This window comes from Podarcis pityusensis, assembly GCF_964106645.2.
Source record: "Podarcis pityusensis genome assembly, chromosome: 8".
Taxonomy (NCBI): Eukaryota; Metazoa; Chordata; class Lepidosauria; order Squamata; family Lacertidae; genus Podarcis; species Podarcis pityusensis.
The window spans coordinates 49,453,051-49,469,020 of record NC_138033.1 but is presented as its reverse complement, the minus strand read 5'-3'; the positions used below and the strand labels follow the sequence as shown (position 1 = coordinate 49,469,020).

General features: G+C 45.9%; 1 protein-coding gene across 9 annotated transcripts in view; it reads right to left on the bottom strand.

Moving 5' to 3' along the window:
- ZNF469 (zinc finger protein 469) overlaps window positions 1-15,970 on the bottom strand; it is a 286,315-nt gene that overhangs the window by 14,015 nt on the left and 256,330 nt on the right. For 7 of the 9 annotated variants that reach the window (XM_081017728.1, XM_081017725.1, XM_081017730.1 and 4 more), the window contains one exon: window positions 5,109-5,179. The exons of 1 other annotated variant lie outside the window; for it this stretch is intronic. The gene's annotated coding sequence lies outside the window, so the exon portion shown is untranslated. Of the gene's footprint in view, window positions 1-5,108; window positions 5,180-5,264; window positions 5,304-15,970 lie in introns of those variants that run through there. One more of the 9 variants, XM_081017733.1, reaches the window with a different exon arrangement.

The following is a 15,970-nucleotide window of genomic DNA, read 5'->3' as shown; positions in this document are numbered from 1 at the left end:
TTTACAATATATGGTGACAAAACCCAAGGACTAAGGCTGCTTCTCCCTGATAACAGAATGTAAGCAAAAACATATCAAACTCATGTCCAAGACTGAAACTTTGCTTGAGATTGGTTGATTCCAGGAATCAGCAGGGTGCTTTGAGGGAAGAGTAGGCCATGTCAGGAAATGGACAGAGTCCCCTGTCACTTACTGCCTACTGGGGTTAGCACTGGCCCCAACCTGGGTGAGAACCAGGGAACTGTGTTACCCAAGAGGTAGAAAAAGCACAAGCTCAGGGCACCAGCAAATGAGAATTTTTTGAAATAATCTGACAATTGGTTTTGGGGTTTTTTAAGCATCACAGGAAAAATCTGAACTTTCTACGACTTCCTTAGCCTCCACATTCTTTCCCTACTTTTTTGTTCTATTTTTCTGTTCTATTTTATTACTTATCCCCACCTAAACCAGGAGTGGGGTGTCCTACTAACACAGGTGGAAATAATGCCAGGAAATCAGATTCTGTCAGGTGCTGCACATGAACTATATGCATGCACATTTCAGCATACATGTATCATTTGTGTCATTTTGGGGGGAAATTATTTTATAATTTACTATTGTTTGTATTTTGAATTACTTATGGGGGGGAGTGCCATAATATTTTCAGCACTTAGGGCCTCTCCATCCGGCCCAGGTGCAAACAGTAGGAAGGACCAAGCTTCTTTGTGCAAAAGTACCTTTGAGAAACCCAAGCTGTTTACAGGCCTTACAGGGGGGAAAGTCCACACTCCTGACAGACATATCCAGCTGCGGCAATCAGCCCCCCACTCCCACCCCCACTAGCATCCCTCCAGCACTTCAAAGGTTATTATAAGTAATTTACCTCTGGCTAAAACCTGCTGAGGGTGGCATTTTTATTGCCTTAAAACGATATTTCTCTTAGCAGGAGCAGATGACAGAAGTGCCCCGCCTATGGCTTATAGTCAGGGGAAAGCTCTACCTTTGATTTCTTAAGCTGGGCTCTCTGGATTTCTCCCTTCACCCCCACCCCACCCCCCAGATTCTCTCCTGGCACCGATCATCGTTTTATGTCCAGAAACAGCTACTCTGCCCTTTTCTTCTGCTTGATTGCTGGCAGCTGAATGGCAGCACAGCCTCCACTGGTGCAAGGCCTTGCGCAGAAGGTGACTTGACTTGCATGCAAAAGTGAAGGACACTTGCAGAGCCCGGCAGCACCTACATGGGGCCAAAGGGGGTCTCCTCTAGTTCAGCATCCTGTTCTCACAGGAATGCTCCAATGGGGTGCCTGTAAGCAGCACATGAGCACCAAGGGTCTCTTAGTCTGTGATGTTACGACTGTGGGATTGGCTCAAATACATGTGCCAGTCTTGGGCACTGGGCACCCATGTGCGCAAAGATGGGCAGGCCCCAAAATGCAAAAATCTGGATATGGGGCCTCAGAGGGGCACATAATATGTTTTATTGCATGTTGACCTTTTTTGGGGGGGGGGAAGACAATTTCTGAGATGACATGGAAGATATTTCAGGGTCATTTGGGGCTTCCCTCTTTTCCAGGATTAGCCAACATAGTAACCTCCAGATGTTGGATGACAGCTGTTGAAAGGCCAGCTGTGTTACACAAGGGAAGCCACAACCACCTGGATGTTTGATGCTCAAAGGAGGGTCCCATAGTGACAGACATGATTTTCATGCAAAAGGTCCCAGGTTCAATCTCCAGCATCTCTGGTTGAAACCATCAGGCAGGAGGAGATGGGAAAGGTTTCCTTCTGACCTTAAAGAGCTGCTTCTGGTCAGAGCAGACCAGTGGTTTACTCTGGGGTGCCTTGAACAATGGTCAAAGGAGCCGTGGAATAAAAAAGGTTGAAAACCTTTGGAGTAGACCAAAAGATGTAAGGATCCAATGGCCTGATTCAGCAGCTTCCTGTGCTTATTATATGTCACATCTACACTATGCACGTAAAGCTCTTACACCAGAGTCATGTTTTCCTCCAAAATATCCTTGGAATGGCAGCTAGTTCTGGGTCTTGTAAGAGCCCCCAGCACCCTTAACAAGCTATGGTTCCCAGGGTACTTTCGGGGGTGCCATGACTGTTGCAGTGGCATATGAGTGCATGGAATGGATTTGACCACAGGCACGTGCATTTACATCATGCAGCCAGCTGAGGGCTTTTGCCTGAGCAAAGCAGTCCTGCCCACTGCATCAAAAGGCCTGCTTTTTGAGATACTGTATAAGTAACCCCTCTCAAATGTATTTATTCTCTTTTGCTAAAGACTCCTGTTATCAATCTTGTGAGAGTCTCTGGCTTAGTCTCCTGATTGGCCCAGAAATAGCACAAAGCAGGGTCTTGAGGAGGCACTCAAAAATGTGTAGGCACTGTATGGTGAAATCTCAGAAGCCAAAGAGATTGCTAAGTAAGGTTTCTGGTCATCAGTGGGTTGGGGCTGCCCACACTCTTTCAGCTTAACTTTGCAATCTTAAGGACTAGCACCTTAAAACAAGAAATAAATACGGATGCTCAGGATGCTAAATTTTGCAGCCAAAATTGCACTGTGAGGTCACATGTTGTGATAATGGTAAAATATATGCAACTTGAAGCCACAGCTATTTGGAAAGTACTTCATGCTTCCTCTTAGCAAGGGTACCAGAGTTGAAGGGGAAAGACTGTAGCTTAGTGGTACAGCATCTGCCTTTCATGCAGAAGGCTCCAGGTTCAGTCCATGGCATCTTCAGGTGGGACTGCGAATGTCCCCAGCCTGAAACCCTAGAGAGCTGCTGCCAACCAGTGTAGCTAGTACTGACCTAGATAGAGCAATGGTCCAACTCAGTAAGAGAACTTCCTATGGACATTTGCAGTGGGCATCAACTGCTTCATTTGCCCTTACTACAGGCTCAGCATTTGAGCGGGAGTAATTTGGTGCTAATTCCTCAGCTGACATTAACTTTAAGTGTAAAGCAAAGGTGCCAAAGCAGCTTAGATTGGTTATTTCCAAGTGTATTCTCCAGAAAGTTGGATTTTCTTTCAGCTCTCATTTTGAAGCTTGGGGGGGGGGAGGGACATACGTGGGGCTGTCAAAATCTCCAGCTTGGCAACTGGGCTGAAGGACAAGTACTCCACCAAGAGTCTAACCTCGGCCACTTTCCTTCCTGCTGCTTCTACTCCCAGCTTGGGAACCAAAATGTTGCAGAAGGGGTTGCCTGAGGTCACTGGCCGCTGCCTCTTTGATCTGCCCATTTTATCAGCCCTGTCCATCAACCAGGACAGAGTCTGATGCAGCCTTGACAGCCTTAAAAAAACACAAAAAACCCCACCTCTCCACAGTTTCACACTTGGCTAAGCAAAATAAATCCCAGCCCGACGGAGGTAGCTGAGATGGTCCTATTGCTCTCCCTTTCTGCCAGCCAACAATGTGCCACTTATATGCCGTTTGGAGCCACGACGGGCAAGCCTGTTTACTGCTGCTGAAATTTGCAAAGATACCTTGCCAAGATAAAACAACCGACAAAACCAGAGCTAGTTACATTATCACAGTTGGGTCCACTCAGCCACATAAAGAAGGCCTTTTGGAAGGATTTTTTTTTTTTAAAAAGCCTTCTCGTGGGGATTCAATGAAACTTGCAACATTTGCATTGCTGGGGCCTAGGGTGACGGCTGCATTATTGCAGGCAGCCAGAAGACATAAATGCTTGGCTTCCAACTCAAGCAGTTGATTCCATGAACGGGTAAGTGGAGGGTGTTGGAAAAGGGCAACACAGATTATTAAGGGGATGGAGCGACTCCTCTACAAAGGAAGGTTGCAGCATTTGGGACTTTCTAGTTTAGAGAAAAGGCGAGTGAGAGGCGACATGATGGAACTGTTTAAAATTATGCATGGCATGCAGAAAGTGGATAGAGAAAACTTTTTCTCCTTCTCCCATAACACTAGAACTCTGGGGCACCCAATGAACCTGAATGGTGGAAGACACCCAACAGACAGAAGAAAGTGCTTCTTCACACAGCGCATAGCTAAACAATGAAACTTAGTCCCACAGGAGGCAGTGATGGCCAACAAACTGGAAGGCTTTCAATGAGGATTAGACAAATTCATGGAAGAGAGGGCTATCGACTGGCTGCTAGCCATGGTGGCTCTGCTCTGCTTCCACAGCCAGAGGCTGTAATGTAATGCTGAATACCAGTTGCTGGAAACCACAGGAGGGGATAGGACTCCTGAGCTCGGGCCCTGCCCGCCGGTTGCCTAGTTGCCATCCCCGTGATCATTTCGCGTTGCCCTTTTCTGAACTTTTTTCCACTCTGACATCTGCACCAGAGTTAAAGACACCTGCCACTCTGGAAGCTGAAAAAGAAGCCTGGTAGCTGGGTGGATAAACCTGACACCCATGGATTATTCCGAAAGTATTCCCCATTGATTCAAACAATGGCACTTTTAGAATGATTCCAAAACATTCCCCATAGATGCAAGGAGGGGCCCGCAGCCAGCATGCTGAGGAGGGAGATGGGAGGAGGCTTCAGCCATCCAGGTGAAAAGGTGCTCAGTGCCTTTTCAGCAGAGAAAAAACAGATCCCACGCAGCAGAAAAGTAGCCACTGAAATCAAAGCTGCCTCTGAGTGCCTCTTTGACTTCCTCCACCAACTTATTAGTTTTAAGCAATTTCCCCGAGGGGGGGGGGAAGGAAGGGAGGGGGAGTTAATAATGAAGCAAACCCTTATATTTTGTGCATGGCAAGTATACAGAAGACTATTTGAGTGGCTCATCAAGATTTAAATTATATCCAGGCAGGTTAAACTGAAGCTTCTGAAACCAAAAGTTTGGCTATGGTTGTGGGGGAAAAAAATCACTTGTGAAATGGTTATTCCACCACAAATACACTCAATTGTTGTTGTTGTTGGTGGTGGTGGTGTGTGTGTTTTTAAATCAGTCTATCCTTTAACAGGCCCTGAATGGGGTTTTCTATTTTTTGATGGGCCCTAGAAGGAGAAATATATGGGTGAGAGGCGCAAGGGGATTATTCCAGTCTGCTGGGGGATTAAAAAAGAAATTCAGAACATTTGCTTTAAAAAGTCAAACAGCCCCTCCCCCTCCCACAGCCACCACTTGTCAACTCGCCATACCTTGGAAAACTTCCGTCACTCAGCTACTGCTGGGTCTCGGCTTAACTTCCTGTGAAATATGAATTTCTTGGCTGCAAGCAAAGTGAAAAATATGTCAGGAATTTTTGTTTGGCTTGGCTGCCATGGCCGCCACAGATCACAAGCTCATTCAAGCACCTTGCCAGAGCTGGACGTGAAAGGCGCGTTCTCCTCCGGCTGTGCTGTTGGACGTGCTGGGAATGGGTGCTCCCGGGAGACTAATGTACAGATGTGCTCGGCTGCCGGCTCCGAGTGATTCAGCTGAGCTGGCTTCTCAGCACACACTCCACAGGGCAGTTCAGAGGTGCTGGCTGCCCATTCTCCCTTGAATCTGACAGTGGCTGCCATTTCAGAGCATCTATCCTCAGCACAGGCAAGGGAGACCCGGAGACTGATTGATTCCCAGAGCCACTTCCAAAGTCTTTAGAGTGAAATCAGGGCAGCCATGGCTGTCCCAGCTCAGAGAGAGGGATGTCCTTCACAGGCAAAGCTGTCCATTTCAGAGTCAGTCTTTACAAAAATCTGTCAGTTTTTTTTAGTGTACATTTATCCTAATTTACACATTTTTGTATGCGATTTTAACTAGTGTATACATCTTTTCCAATCACTTTTTGCATTTTTTGTATCTTATATGCACTTTTATACATCCTTTCCCCTAATATTATATGTATTTTGGTTCACTCTTTCGGAGGAAGGGTTTGCAGAACTGCATCACAAAATTCAGAGAAGGAATTTCAGATGATGGGTGACTTTTGAGACTGAGCATGTATGCCAGTCTTCGCTCCTCACACTTAATGCCTCTCCTGGTAGACAGGGGGAAGGGAGCTTCCCACAGCAGGAGGGAGAGGCAGCTGTGCCTCTTCACCCGACTGACTCATCTCCCCCCACTCTCCTACTTCAGCTTCTGCCTCTGATTTTGGACTTTTCTCTGCCACAGACTCTCCCCACTCACTAAGTCCTGTTACCACTTCAGCTTCCAAGACTTCCTCCTCCCAGTCTGCTCTCTCTTCTCCCTCTGACCACTCATCATTGTCCCACCACCAATTCCTAGGCTCAGAGCCATCTTCCCTCGGGGGTTCCCCAGCTCGTTCCCCCAACCATTCCTCTGCATCCAACCAGTCTGTGGCAATCATCTAGTCCAATCTTGTGCAGTGCTGGAACCACAGCTGAATAATCCCTGGCAGATGGCTCTGTCTAAAAACCTCCAATTAAGGAGTGTCCTCCACCTTTTAAGGAAGTCTGTTCTGCTGCCAAACAGCTTTTGCTGTCAGAAAGTTCTTCCTAATGTTTAGGAACTTCACATCTACTTTTTTGACAGTGAGGAGGAGGAAGGTGGGATAGATGTGAGCAAATGAAGCTATATGCACATAAGTGTCACATACAGTGGGACTCAACGATAAATTAAGTAGCAGCTTAATTCGCCTCCTCGATACAGTCATCTGCTCTTTAATCGCAAACACACATCTCTCTTGTTAGGTATGTCTTGAACTTTAGATCAATTCATTTGGCTCAGGGCAATTATGAAAGGGTTTGTAGTGCACAGATCATTTTTCAGGGCTCTCGGCTTGAAGACTTTCTGCCAGCATTAAATTAATTCCTTTATTTATTTCAGAACCCCAAACCATAAAGAACTGTGTGCAAACAATTACATTTGGTACGAATGACACCACCCAACCGCTGCAGGTTTCGATATCGTACAGAAATTGTCTAGAGGCGCAGGATTGACTGCAACTCCTTTGAGGGACTGTAATAAAGACTGAGTTATTTTGACATTTATTTAAGAAATATTTATCTCTCATTTTGCTTCTAAATGCTGCCATTCGCTAAGGAATTATCTGTTACCTAAGTATGCTGATAAATCTTCTAAGGTAAAAGTATATCTCAGATGCTGCCAGGAAAGGTACATTTAAGAATGCTTCCTAAATTATCAGCTGCATTTATCTTAATTACTTTGGTAAAAGTAGAATCTGGCATTAGGGTGAGTTAAATTGAATGGGTGCTTGTCTTTATCATATCACATATTTGAGATCATTTAAGGGAGATAAAAGGGACAGGACTTTGGTGGGGGTTGGGGGGGGACCTCCAGGTGGCGTTCAAGGATGGGAAATAGCAAGGACTGTGCTGGGAGGGGACCAGAGGGGCTGTGCTCAGGACATGCTCTGGTTCTTTTACCAAGGAGGTTCAAGTCCCTGCTCAGCCAAGAAATTTGCATTGTATCTTTGAAGCAGTCACCATCCCTCTCAGGTTAACCTACCTCACAGGGTTGTTGTGAGGATAACATGGTCCCTACACCTGGGAACTATTATTTGAGCTTATGGCACTGTATTTTATACTTTCCAGATGCCATTAGAAGCCACTTTGGTACATAAGACATAAAATAATACTTTATACCGATATTCTCTTCAGTTATTGTTGTTGGAAATGGCTAAACACGTGGGTTCATTTTCCCCCTAGTGGTTTCTTTTATTTTCCTTCAGGTGTGTTTTGTGTTATGAATTGCACATTTAACTAGGGGATGCCATCCCTGCCTGCTCTGCTGGCCAGCCCCATCTACCTGCCAAGCCCCTTTCCCCACACCTGGCCAAACGCTCCTCCCTTTATACCTGGCCACTTCTTCCCTCACCCCTCGTCCCACCCTACCCTTCACAGCTCACCCCAAGCCCTTCATCCTCTCACAGCTCACCCCAACCTCCAACCCCCTTTAAAGGAGGGTGGTAGGTGCTTCAGGTCTGTCAAACTGCTCTCTGAAGCAACCCCCCCCCAATTAAACCATTCTATAGCCATGTTTAAAGGAGGAGGAGCTTCAGAGTGCAGTTTGGCAAGCCACTCTCTAAAGAGTCTCTCCCGCATGTGTTAAAAAGCTTGCCTGGCCAGCCACCTGCCTGCCTGCTGTTCTGTCATTACACTGGAGTTGGCACAGCCACCAATCAGCAGCCACACAAACAGCAGCATGACGACAACATTACATTTTTATGTATACAGGAAGACAAATGGTTTTTTTTGTTGTTGTTGTTTTTAAAGGTCCCTAGTGGGCTTTGGGCCAGTTACCCTCATTCTAACCCTATCTCACAGGGTCACTGTGAGGATGAAGCAGTCCTTTGGATCTGTAGGCTGTGTCCAACTATATCTGTAGCACAAAGCAGATGTGCTACCACGATACTACAGCCCTTCCCACCTAGGTCAGTACTGCCAGCACTGACTGGCAGCAACTCCCAGGATTTCAGACGGGAGTCTTTCTCTGCACTACCTTCATTCCTGCATTGCAGGGGGTTAGACTAGATGACCCTCAGGGTCCCTTCCAACTACAATTGTGTGATTCTACCTGTAGATGCCAAGGACTGAACCAGAGACCTTCTACATTCCAAGCAGATGCTCTGATACTGAGCCACGCCTATCCCAAGCTACGCCCATCCTAATTATGCTCCTATAATTTTTGCCAATTTTGTAAGTGAGCTTTCGTTGTTTCTCTCTTTGAGAACTTGTTTCTATAAAGCACGATTAATGAGCATTTCAATTGTGGTTTCATTGCCCTATTAATTATTCTGACCCAGAAATTTAGCTCAAAATGTTATCAGCTTAAAATAAGGGAGGCGGAAATCAATTAAAATGATTATAATTTAGTCTACAAAAGAAAAGTTGACTTAAAAAAACATTTTAAACTGAATAAGCAGTTCCTGCAGAACCAGTCACTCTTTCATGCTCTCATCTCCCTCATAGGGTTGTTGCGAGGATAAAATGAGAAGGGGGGAAGCCACATTCACCACCTCAAGCTCCTTGAAGGAAAAAGTGGTATAAGAAGGTAATAGTAAAGAAGACCCAGAAAATTTGGGCAGAGGGGGGCAGGGCGGGCGGGAAGAACAGAGTTGCAATTGATACAAATTTCCAGCAGATGGCGCCAAAGCCAGCTGAATTGAATTTTCTGCGGTTAGTGCAAACTTCGAAAAATTATGCGATTAGCCTTGTTAAAAGAAATCCTAGTTCACTAATCTGCTTTTTAATCACTCAGTTAGCAAATCAACTAATCAGAACCCCTCAACCAAAGTTTGAAATGAAGTTTCCACTATGGGAAATTGTGGAAAGTATTTTTCTATATTTTTCTATGCATTTTCACACGCACACACACACACACAGAGAGAGAGAGAGAGAGAGAGAGAGAGAGAGAGAGAGAGAGAGAGAGAGAGGTTGCAATGATCTCTGTGGTCTCAAGACATCCACCAAGGCATAGTCTCAGAAACACGTAGGAACATTTGGGGAAAGGGGAGAATATATTCACCTTCCCCTCTCACATTGCCTCAGTGGTCTGAAATGTGCTTTGCAAATATGATTTAGAAAACTACACAACTGGGATTTGCAGGCCTGTCATTCATGGAACAGCTGCCAGGCAGATGCTGCCTGTCCTTGCTGGTCTCCTTGCCATCACAGGATGTTCTCTGCAGCAGCTGGTGATGGCATAGACACTCTTTTCGTGAAAAAGCTGCAATCCATGCAGTTAGCCACTATGCACAAGCAATGTCACAGCCTCTGCTGCAGACACACGGCTGGCCCAAGGCATTTTGCTTCCTGAGGCAATGGAAGATGATGCTCCCTCCCATGATACAAATGGCGTTTAATCTGACTTTGGTACAGGGGAGAGTGGGAGAGTATCTTTCTGTCCTTCAGCAACTCACCACCTCCACCCCCTTTGCACCTTCCATCTGACGCAACCACTTTACTCTGCGTAATGGTAGGGGTGGCCCCACAAAGGTCCTTTCAGCGGAAGTAAGTAATTTTAACCCCCCCTCCCACAGTGGAAATGGCTGTGGCTCAGAGGCAAAGCACTTGCTTTTCAGGCAGAAGGTTCCAGGTTCAATCCCTGGCATCACAACGCAGGGCTGGAAAAGAACCCCTGGAGATCTGCTGCCAGCCAGTGTCAACAATGCTTAGCTGTATGGGCCACTGGTCTGACTCAGGGCAAAGCAGCTTCCTGGGTTAAAGGATAGTGATAAGAGTCTGCTTTTCCTGCAAAAGGCCTCCGATTCAAGCTCAGCCCTGGACAGCAGCTGCCAGTCAGTGCAAACAGTACTGAGTTAAATGGGACAATGGGCTAACACAATATAAGGCAGCTTGCTGTTGTAGCGCACGGAGAAAAATCAGGTCTCCAGACGGAAGGTGTAATAACTCCCCAACCACCAATGGCTTGTCCTCAGATTTTCTCTTTCTAACCGCTTCTCCAGTTAGCATCCTCCTAGCATCCTTCGACAGTGGAATTTGCTGCCAAGGAGTGTGGTGGAGTCTCCTTCTTTGGAGGTCTTTAAGCAGAGGCTTGACAACCATATGTCAGGAGTGCTCTGATGGTGTTTCCTGCTTGGCAGGGGGTTGGACTCGATGGCCCTTGTGGTCTCTTCCAACTCTATGATTCTATGATTCTACTTCTTCTAATTTCTCCTGCGTTTAGGCAAGCGCAGCGCCAAGAGCGGAGGAACTCTGCGAGGAAGGAAAGCAGAGCCCCACACGAGGCCAGCGCGCACGTCACAGCTGGAAGGAAAGCTCTTAATGACAACCGTTTCTGAAAGGAATGCGAGGCCAGCCTGCCTGGGCGCTGGTGGATTTATGGCTCCAGTGCCCCCACTTCACCCTCTCCATGAAAGAGCAGAGTGTGCGGAAAGGAATTTGCGCTCCAGGTGATGGGGAAGTGCGGAGGCAGGGACCCTGCAGATCAAGCCCCTCTGAATGGCCTCCGCACCTGACTGAAGCCCTTCTGCCCATGGGGTTGGAAGAAACTAGATTGCAGAAGATGTTCGAGCAGGTCTTCAGAATCTACCCCACCCCCTGCCACCAAGCAGCCGTCAGAGCAGATGACAGCAATACACCTGGTGAAACGAGCCGGTGAAACCCATACATTCTGGGCTTTATTTTGGGACTCCGATATGTCAGTGCTGAGAAGAGACATGAACAATATTTAGCCTAAGGGTGGGGGTCCTTTCTCAGCCTGAGAGATGCATTCCTTTCTCGGCAACCTTTTGAGTAGTGGTCAGGGACAGAGGCCAGAGCAGGTGAACCAACAGATGTACATTTTCCCTTTGTACAGTTGCCTAGTTTCTTGTCTCTGTCTCTCCATCCTCCATCCAGCAGGGTCTTCTTATTAGGTCATTCCCTACTGCTGTGTTTGAGGCTTAATCGTCCTCCTCCTCCTCTTCTGGCCGTGCTTCCCCCTCTATATGCAGATAGGGGACAGGACAGAGCATGCGTAATATTTTTGCTGAGGCTGCCTCAAACTATCCCACGCATGTTTACTTCCCATCAAGTCAGAGCTGGTGGGGCACACTGACACCAGCACAAGCCATGCACACTCCTTCACAATAGGTCCAGCTGGACTTTGTTGAATTCCACATGAGGAACCAAGGTCTTCATTCAGACCGAGAGAATTCCCAAGCAGAGAGAAAAACAGAAAAGCAAACCCACAGGGTTGCCGTTTCATTTGACTGACAGTGGGAGCCTCACACTGGTAGTCTCTGGCATGCTGTGGCCCAAAGACCAAAGCGAGGAGAAATTCTGCCTAGACATTTCTGAGAGGTTTCAACTGAGAATCAGCTGAGCGGGGAATTTGGAGGAGATGCAGAACACACCTAGTGGGTGTCAAGAGGCAGGAGTTCTTGTCTATATTCAAGGCTTTGGTTCAGTCCAAAACCTTAAGCAAACGGACCCAATTTACAATTCCTGGACTAAAATACAGATCAGAAGAGTTACCCTTTGGTTTTCATACTCCTCTGTTCTTGCCTTTAAAACATAGCAAAATGGGTATATGAATAAGAATGGGTATTTTAAATTCAAATGCTCACAAAGATGTATGCTGCAGGACAAAAATCAATCAAAAACTACAAAACTTTTTTACTTGGTTTCTAATCAAAGAGTGATATGGAAACAGAAATGCGAGAATGTTGCAAACTGTGTTATACTGGATCAGATTATTGGTGCATCTAGCTCAGTACTGTCTACACTGACTGGCAGAGGCTATCCAGGATTTGAAGCAGGGATCTCTCCCAGCCCTACCTGGAGATTGAACCAGGGACCTTCAGTGGATGCTCCATCACCACACTGAGCTGAGCTCCTTCCCCGAGGGATGGACTCATGCACAAGGAAAAACTGACATGGGCCAGGACAGAATGATCTGTCCATCTTTACTGTTCTTCATTCCAACTTGTGCTGATGCTCTAAACCAGCCTGTGGTCATCTAGATGTTATTAGATTACAACTCCCATCAGTGCAGTCAGTGGTCAGGGATGCTGGAAACTGGAGTCAAACGACATCTGGAGGGCCACTGGCCAACCACATCCCTGCTATAAACAAACTGGTTTGGCTATCTTTTCTTCTCATCAGCAGGACTAAATGCTAGGACTCCCTGTGCAGTGATTCCCTGGCTCCTTCTCAAAAAGACAATCCCCAGCAATTCAAGACTGTTTTCTGGCCCAATACAGAGCTGGAAATGAAGTCATGCTCTGGATTCCACCCTCTCCCTGCACCTTGCTATCTTCTCTCGCTTTGCGTGATCATTTTAGGTGGGGGATACCTCCAACAGCGTTTTACACAAGGAAAGGAAGCCTGGTGGATAACACCAAAGACCCATCTAGTCCAGCATCCTATTCTCAAAAGCACAACAACATTCTTCCCTAGCAACTAGTATTCAGAAGCACACTGCCTCTGACAGTGGAGAAAGAACACAACCATTAGTAGTCATTGATAGCCTTATCCTCCATGAATAACACTGGTCAACAACAAATTTGTTGTCTGCATTTTTTCAGCTGATTTAGGACGAATCTGATGCGCTGAATCCAAAAATCACATTGGTTTTGCTCAATCAGGTCAAGTTTTTGAGTTATGGCCACATGTCATTTTTTTACATTTTTGTTCACATGTACGCTTGTGTGGAGCATTTTAGAAGAAGTTGGTGGGGGTAAAATGCCATGTCGAATAATTGTTTTGATTGGAAATGATTATTTTAATGACAAGAATCATTCAGGTTCGATAGTTCTGGGTGATTATGTCGAAAAGGGATCAGTTTGAAGTCATAAAACCTCAAAATCTTCCATAAATTGGTGCGGCAAAGCATAAAGTTGGGGGATCAAAACCCCTGGCTCACTTGAGTACACTGAAGGAGAACTATGAAGCAGTAAAGTATGTGCTGGAGAAAATTGGTTATGATCAGCATAAGTGGTTAATTTGTGTTGACCTGAAGATGGTGAACTTTTTGTTGGGACAACAGTCTGGCTTCACCAAGTACCCATGTTTTCTGTGCATGTGGGATAGTAGGGACTGTGCTCAGCATTACACGAAGAAGGACTGGCCTGTGCGGGAGGAATTGGTGCCTTGCAGAAAAAGGAACGTCATCAACGACCCTCTGGTGGACAGAGACAGAATACTCTTCCCACCGCTGCACATCAAGCTCGGCTTAATCAAGCAGTTCACCAAGGCTCTGGACAAGGATGGTGACTTTTTCACTTACTCGTGCCAGGCTTTTCCAGGATTGACCATGAAGAAGTTGAAAGCTGGCATCTTTGACGGTCCTCAAATCCATCAGCTCATCAGAGATCCAGAGTTTGGAAACTCAATGAACGAAGTGGAACTGGAAGCGTGGAAAGCATTTGTTCTGGTAGTGAAGAACTTTCTTGGTAACAATAAGGTCAGAAACTATGCAGAACTTGTCAACAACATGCTGACTGCTTTCAGAAACCTGGGCTGCAACATGAGCGTCAAGATGCACTACCTATTTTCACATATGGACCGGTTTCCTGAAAACCTGGGTTAAATGAGTGACGAGCAGGGGGAGAGATTCCATCAGGACATGAAAGAGATGGAGACCAGGTATCAGGGTTGCTGGGACGCAGTCATGATGACTGACTACTGTTGGACTCTGAAGAGAGACCTCCCTGCCGCTGAGCATTCCAGGAGTTCCAAGAAATGGAAGTTCAAGCCCTGAAGTTTGAAAAATGGTGAAGCAACATGCAATTTACGTGTACTTACCTTTATCAATGCCCACCATTCAGTTTACAGTAATCAGTGTTTCTATCAGGTAATCAATATATGTTGTTGGAAAAACATTTTTTCTCTCTTAAAAACATATTTAGGATGATATGTGTTGACAAAAATCAGCTGATAATGCCACAAAAATGTAATTGATTTTGTCACAAGATCTGATTTTTTTCAAATCAACATAGCACAAAAACCTGACCTGATGGAGAGAAACAGATGCCATTTCCTGATTTAGCAGTGCAAAAATACCCTAAATCAGTTGTAGAAATCTAGACAACATTCAAAAAGTAAAAAATTGTTGCCCAGTGTAATCTTTTAAAGCCATGCAAGCAAGTGTCTGTCACTGTCTGTTGTGGAAGTGGGTTCCACAGTTTATATAGGGTGCAGATGGAGAGGATTTGGTTCACCATCCTTCAGCCACTGAAACAGCAGTTTCTCCATTCCAGTGGTTCTCCAACTTTTTTCTCTGGGCCACACTTTCAGAATAAAAAATTGCTTGCTCCACACTGATTTTTTATTATTATTGATATGAAATACCTTGGGAAACAAAAAGAAACAACTCCTAGCAGTGCTTGATTTATAACATAGAACACAACTACTTTATAATATGATCATGAGGCATCCAGAAAGTATAAAACAATGCAACTACATAAGAACATGAATCATTCTCAAAATATATTGATTGTCCTCGAATCTTCATGCTACACTTGCTATCCTCTCTTGCCACAACAATGAGAACCACTCTGAGAACCCTCTGAGAACCACTGCTCCAGTCCTTCGTTTCCTGTCCCTCCTCCCTGGACTCCGTTTTTTCCTTTTATGTTGTGTCTATTAGATTGTGACCAATGAATAAATAGCTTGTTGGCATGTTGCGCTGGTTTAGTCCACTGCTGGTGAAAAGTTCACCACTGGCATACCGGAATCCCTGACTATTCTTAGAGATGGCTTTAGAAGGGGATCAGGCAAAGGCATGGAGGAGGAAAGCTGTGATGGCAAAATAGAACCTCCATGTTCAGAAGCAGTATACTTTCGAATACAATTTGCAGCAGGTAGCATCACGAAAGGGCTACTGCCTTCATCAGTGGGGTCTTTGGGGGCTTCTAGTAGGCCAAGGAAGCAAACAGGAAGCTCGATTCAACAAGGTAGCTCTTATGAAGGAAGGAACATAGTATTAGCCTGGCACAGGGCAAACCCACCTCTAAGGCCTGCTCTGCTCTCCTTGCCCCTCTCTTAGAAAGCCTGGGCTTTGGAGTGTATGTGTGTGTGCTATTATGCTATCAGTCAGTGAGTGATCAGGCCTTTGCTACAGCAGACTCCCCAGTCTGGAGACTATTCCGCCTCCAGATCTCGATCTTGTTCCGTTTTAACAGTTAAGAACTACCTGAAGGCTTTGTCTGTTTTCCAGGTGCTTTGATGTGACCCAGCAATGCTTTCCTTTTAGAGCATTCCCCCCCTTTCCCCCCTTAAAAAAGGTTTTTTTTCCCTGCTGTGCTGTTTTTATGTACAATATCCAGACCATCATCTGGCGTGAGAAGAGGGCACACTATATGCAACTCTCTCACACATGCACACACGCACACACACTATTCCAGCTCTGCAGTTTGTCGAATTCTCTTTCCCCTTCTGCCAAAAATTAATACTGCACGGCCGGCTCAGCTGGGCAATATCTCCTGCTTAGCCATGAATGCTGCAGCCCCTGCCAAGTCCGTTGTGCAAACTTGATGGTTCCTACGTGGTCCCTCAAATCACCAGCCCTGCCTACGTTGAGCTGAATCTCAGTCCAGTGTCCAAAACAAGCATGGAGTGTCAGGCTCTGTGCCATCCAGCTCTAACCCCCA